We start from the raw sequence: 6947 nt of genomic DNA, 5'->3' as shown, positions 1-6947 counted from the left end.
ATGATACCTGGGGTTACTGGGGTAATTCACTAGGTAAGGCGATGAATAATGGGACATTGGAGGTGGTGGATATCAGTACATAAAAGGAAGTGGATATAGGTACATAAAAGGTGGCGGAAATGATGTAGCAACTGGAGCTCGTGGTCCCCAAGTATTCCACTGTTTTTTATAGTGAGGATGAACACTAGGATGGAATCTTTTTGAGGAATTTGAGACTTCTCCTCTCTGCAGAGTTGATCAAAGCCAGGTTGGCATCTGCCAAAATTTTAGAAGTTATCAGAACTTAGCAATATGATCTGTTTGGAAACAAGTAAAAAGAAAAGAATACATAACATAAAAAATTTGAACATTCACCAGCTGTTCTATCATCTTCTTCTACTTCCCAAATCATTAGATAATTAACTAAGAAAAGGATGAATCCATCTGACAAATATTCTACTATAATATGAACCACAGAGACATACATGACATCTTACCACAGAAATCCTCATCAAAGTATTAACTTGGCATGCCAAAAAAACATACATTTCTATTTATCTGAAACCACAAATAATAATTAACTTGGCATACGTTCCTGTGCTACCTCAAAAGTATTAAAAGAAGGTGAGATGAATGTTGAGGAAAGGTGTATCCCAGTTGCATGCCTACCTTGGAGATATTGTTGGATTAGATTGTTGTTAGTCGTACTTAATTTCAATCTCGTGGTGTAACGTGGAAGTGTCTTTGGAGAGCTCCATGGTTTCTTTCTGCCTGGGCAGTTACTTCTCAATCTGACACAAATAAATTGGGAGAATTAATGACACCAAAATACACTATCATTGTTTGTAATCACGCTGTAGGTTAAGACCATCAAGGAGCATGCACAAATTCGCATGCTAGCACATACATATAGATGTAATTGTACAATTCATTGGTTCCAGAATTGTTGTTTCACCATGGTCTGTGTACTGTTAGAACTTATAGCAGATAACTTTTGCAACGTTTCTAAAAGACACCTATTCCCTTGATATTACTTTGTTATTTCGTATAGGAATCTAGTATGAGAGATTCACGACATTATTAGACTTATGAAGTTTTATCTGCATAAATAAACTGTATTACTTTCCCAGGTGCAAATTAATACCAATAGGTTTACACCGGTATGTACATATTCAAGGTAAGACGACAAGCTAAAAATATGTACGTACCTACACCTCTATTCATGTGTAAAGTTATGATCTACATCACTCACATGTAGAAACATATTTTGTTGTGTGCAGGAAAATAATGTGACCAAAACAAACAAAAACAAAGTAATGTGATATTTGAAGAATTCAAGGATATATACCATTGGCTTAACATAAATAGTTAATATATCAGATGATTAAGGGGTAATGGTGTTACCTTCAGAAATATGTCTGCCTCTAACACTGATAGTGAACACATAAAGTCCCTAACCTCAGGGAGTAAGGACTGCAATATCAGAAACAGTTGTCATTACAATGAATAGTCACTAACATCCATAGCAAAACTAAAAATAATAAAACATAAAGCTAGTTTAGAATGCAGCAAGGCACTGTATTCAACAATCAACTCATTTGAATTATCACACAAGTGATATAATAAAACTCAAGGAGATAATTTCATGCAACTTTCAGGACAAAAAGAAGTCTAGGAGTGATGCCAAAATGATAAGCAGCTTTACATCAAAGGTATCTGATATCAGGGTATTTTCATCTTACCTGAGTTGAGGTGCTGTTAAACTAAGGGGACACCTCATCACAGAACTGATGATAAACCAAACACACATATTGACTTATAATACAAGGAATGCAATTTTATCATTTGTAACCCTATATAGGCAGGCAGGGAAAATAAACATTTATTTGTAACAAAAAGAATGTACTCCGTTGCACTCCATCCTAATAAACATGATCCAGTCATAATATGCAAACAAACAACCAAATAACAATTAAGGGGGAAGAAAGGACCAGATGAGCTTCATAACAACTTGTGCATTATTTAGTAATTAAAAGGATGCTAAGAAGCTGAAGCTCATGGATCGATCCTCTGAAGAACAGTCACATTCAGGACTTTGGTGCTCTGCTGATCGAGATTCAGATTCGGCATCAGCTTCCCGTTCTGAGTCACAATCTGAAAAATAAAAGAACTCAACTCAACTTACTTTCTAATCTCGATACAGCTGCTGTTGGAATATTTAAACCATTGTCGAAAAAATGTTAAATTATTAGGAACAATATTCTTGTACCTCTTGAAGGAAAACTGGACCACAACTAATTGGACTGTAACCTATTCTAATTAGAGACATATGTGCTGAGAACAACCTCATCATACCATTTAACAAGGCAGAATTTTTGATATGTCAAAAAAACTAAGTTGTTGAGAAATACATGTTGTGAAGTTGATATTGAAATAAATTGAATAATTTTGATGGTAGGTGTGATATATATCCAGTCATCATTTATAGCATATATCTTTATGTGATTTCATTCTGAAATTTTCGTATTTTGAAATTAAGCATAACACCAATGTAATTGTTTTCTCTGAGGCAATTTAAGTTCTATTCATTAGAATTTACTTTTTTTCACATTTTCGCTACAAACAAATAAGGGTTTTACAAAAAATTGTTCAGAAGCCTCTGAGGTTTTCAATACCTTCAGCATGTTCAGAAAAAAAAATCAGACATGAAGATGCTCCATATATATATAGTCTTTGGAAATAAATTATTACCTAATGAGGAAGCTTTAATATAGCTTGCAATTTCAATAGATGCATATCTTCCTGGGAGTTTCAACATAATGAAAATATGGCGAGATAACCAAACCATTGCACCAAAAATTGGTATTGTCCATTTCATGTACAATTATAGAAAATATGTTGTGAATAGACCCTTGAAGTATTGGCCGAAGTGTGGATACACCGCATAAGTGAACATTTTTTATTCTTTCAAAAGTGAAAAAATGCAAGTGCGATTCTCACCAATAAACTGTAGACTTCCTCAAACATTCTTAACGATTTTAAGAGTAGAAAGAATTTCACTTAGAGGTCTATTTGCATCAAGTAGAACTATAGTGGTTCTGCTTGTAACAAATAGAACTACGGGGTCTCTTTGCAATTAGGTGAAACTACAAGAGGTACTTTTGCAATTAACTCTCCATATTTGCGCTCCGTGAACATATGTTTTTTGAGGAATTTGAGACTTCTCCTCTCTGCAGAGTTGATCAGAGCCAGGTTGGGATCTGCCAAAATTTTCGAAGTTATCAGAACTTAGCAATATGATCTGTTTGGAAACAAGTAAAAAGAAAAGAATACATAACATAAAAATTTTGAACATTCACCAACTGTTCTATCATCTTCTTCTACTTCCCAAATCATTAGATAATTAACTAAGAAAAGGATGAATCCATCTGACAAATATTCTACTATAATATGAACCACAGAGACATACATGACATCTTACCACAGAAATCCTCATCAAAGTATTAACTTGGCATGCCAAAAAAACATACATTTCTATTTATCTGAAACCACAAATAATAATTAACTTGGCATACGTTCCTGTGCTACCTCAAAAGTATTAAAAGAAGGTGAGATGAATGTTGAGGAAAGGTGTATCCCAGTTGCATGCCTACCTTGGAGATATTGTTGGATTAGATTGTTGTTAGTCGTACTTAATTTCAATCTCGTGGTGTAACGTGGAAGTGTCTTTGGAGAGCTCCATGGTTTCTTTCTGCCTGGGCAGTTACTTCTAAGTGTCTTTGGAGAGCTCCATGGTTTCTTTCTGCCTGGGCAGTTACTTCTCAATCTGACACAAATAAATTGGGAGAATTAATGACACCAAAATACACTATCATTGTTTGTAATCACGCTGTAGGTTAAGACCATCAAGGAGCATGCACAAATTCGCATGCTAGCACATACATATAGATGTAATTGTACAATTCATTGGTTCCAGAATTGTTGTTTTACCATGGTCTGTGTACTGTTAGAACTTATAGCAGATAGCTTTTGCAAGGTTTCTAAAAGACACCTGTTCCCTTGATATTAACACATGGTCTGTGTACTGTTAGAACTTATAGCAGGTAACTTTTGCAACGTTTCTAAAAGACACCTATTCCCTTGATATTACTTTGTTATTTCGTATAGGAATCTAGTATGAGAGAGTCACGACATTATTAGACTTATGAAGTTTTATCTGCATAAATAAACTGTATTACTTTCCCAGGTGCAAATTAATACCAATAGGTTTACACCGGTATGTACATATTCAAGGTAAGGCGATAACATAATATGGGTATGCAAATACCATACATCAGGAAAATCTAGATATGAATATGTTACGGAAATACCATCATAAATATGTGTCTGCGAATGCATGCGTGTGCATGAAGTAATGTTATTTCTCTCCAATACACATGTAAGACTATAATGTTGAGAATCACAAAATCTAAGGCAATACAAAAAGTTCTGCAAGCTTGGAGATCTTAAGAGGCAACTTAGAATTGATATAGTAAAATCTTTCTCAAGCTTGTTCAAGCTGTCCTTGAACAAATTTTACTCTAGCTTACATAACTGAAGAAGCTTGAGTATAGTTGGCAAAACTCACGCTATTCCCAAGGGGCTTGATATAAAGATCTCGAAAGGTCTTTATATCAAGTATGAAACTATGCATGAATGCATATGTGCGCGACCTAAAACAACATTATTTATGTTTTAACTTAAAGCAAGCAACCTTGAATGTTACTAAAAACAAGCAAGTTTTAATGATCTTCATCATTAGCCTCAAAAAGTATCCCAAAAAAGAAGACAATTTTGAAACCCATCACACCGAGAATGCCTTTAGACCCTTGCCTGACTTAGTAAAATAATTGAAACCCAGTTTGAGCAAAATTGAAGACCCATTTAAATAATTGAACTGATGTGAATAGATAAAACTCTCAAATTCGGCTAATTTTACAACCTTGGGTGCAATTTATCTACAGCTGAGGGAGCAACAGCCTAATGCATAGCCAAAAAAAACAAAACAAAAGAACTTAAAGCAATCCAAGTCTAAAGTGCAATTAACTGTTCCCATAAAAGCAGTAAACAATGTATCATTAGTATTTAACTAAAAAAGAGCATAAAAGGAAAGAAAATGACAGAATCCTGGATTCAGGATAAGATGTGAAGAATCACCTAAAATAATATTTAAACTTGTGAAGAGATTAATAAGCGCAGGCAGGGGGGGGGGGGGAGCTGAGGTTGGCATTACCCCCGCCCAAAAAAATAAAACAAAATAAAAAATAACTTTTTGCAAAAAAATTTTACATGTAAGCATAATTTCAACACTTAGGACTGAATATTGGGCATTTATCAAATAAATAAAATAATCAGTTCTGGGCTTATGGTCTTGTTGGGTTTGTTCAAAGTGCAAGTGGCTTTTATAATCTTGTGGGCTTGTTCAAAGTGTAAGTGGCAAGGATATCTCATTTCCTCTACCCCACCCCACCCCCACCCCCCCAAAAAAATATCGCTCTGTTGTCATCCAAGCCAATCTCGTACGACATGTGCTCAGAATTGGGAGAAAACCACTAATTTGTGTTTGGGGCTTTTGCTGTTAAGGTATAATTTTTTTCCTTTTAATAACTTCTTTCTTAGATTGATAATTTGATATGATTCATGCATTAATTTATTTATATGTTTCTAGATCATGATTAACTACTCAAAATAGGGTTATTATGTTTCTAGATCATGGTTTGATGTTCAAATTCCGGTTTTTTGTTTAGGGGCTGTTCGGTTCGTTTTTTTAACTCGGAGGAAAAGTTTTACACCGCCTCCACATTAGATTTTTCGTGGCCACGTAGGATATAAGCTTTCCGTCGGTTTTTTCCCCATCTTTGGTTCGCTAGGATTGAAGAAGGGAAACTCGGTGAAAAGCACCGCCACATCAAAATTTTTTCTCTCCCCCAATTCCTTCCTCAACCTCGTGAAATCGACGAAAACTGCAGTCACGTTAGCTTTTTGGCATATAAACAAAAGTTTTTCCTTTTTTTCCATGCGAACCAAACACAAGAAAAATAAATACATTGGTTTCCTACCATTTTTTTGTGCGAACCAAAGCGAAACAATCTATTTCTTGGAAAAGTTTGGAAAACTCAAAACATGTATTTTTGTACATGAAAATGCATTTCCCTATATCTAGAAAACGAACCAAACAGCCCCTTAATGAAAAAACATCGAGCACAACTTAGTTAGTTTGTTGGTATAAGAATATTATGAAATTGTAGTATGAAAATTATGGTGCAATCTCTATTCTCTTTATGCTCGTGAATGAATGTATTTTGGGCATTTATCAAATAAATAAAATAATCAGTTCTGGGCTTATGGTGTTGTTGGGCTTGCTCAAAGTGCAAGTGGCTTTTATAATCTTGTGGGCTTTTTCAAAGTGTAAGTGGGCCTTCAAGGATATCTCATTTCCTCTACCCCACCCCACCCCCACCCCCAAAAAAACATCACTCTGTTGTCATCCAAGCCAATCTCATGCGACATGTGCTCAAAATTGGGAGAAAACCACTAATTTGTGTTTGGGGCTTTTGCTGTTAAGGTATAATTTTTTTCCTTTTATTAACTTCTTTCTTAGATTGATAATTTGATATGACTCATGCATTAATTTATTTTTATGTTTCTAGATCATGGTTAACTATTCAAAATAGGGTTTTTATGTTTTTCTAGATCATGGTTTGATGTTCAAATTCCGAGTTTTTTGTTTAATGAGCACAACTTAGTTAGTTTGTTGGTATAAGAATATTATGAATTTTGTAGTATGAGAATTATGGTGCAATCTCTATTCTCTTTATGCTCGTGAATGAATGTATTTTGCTTCATTTCATAAGTGTTTTATAGCTTTTGGTTAAATACAAAACCAAATATGATACAGTGAATACCGTTGTCTGAATTGTTGTAAAATA

This window comes from Asparagus officinalis, chromosome 3, assembly GCF_001876935.1.
Source record: "Asparagus officinalis chromosome 3, Aspof.V1, whole genome shotgun sequence".
Classification (NCBI taxonomy): domain Eukaryota; kingdom Viridiplantae; phylum Streptophyta; class Magnoliopsida; order Asparagales; family Asparagaceae; genus Asparagus; species Asparagus officinalis.
Note: the sequence above shows the minus strand (reverse complement) of the source record.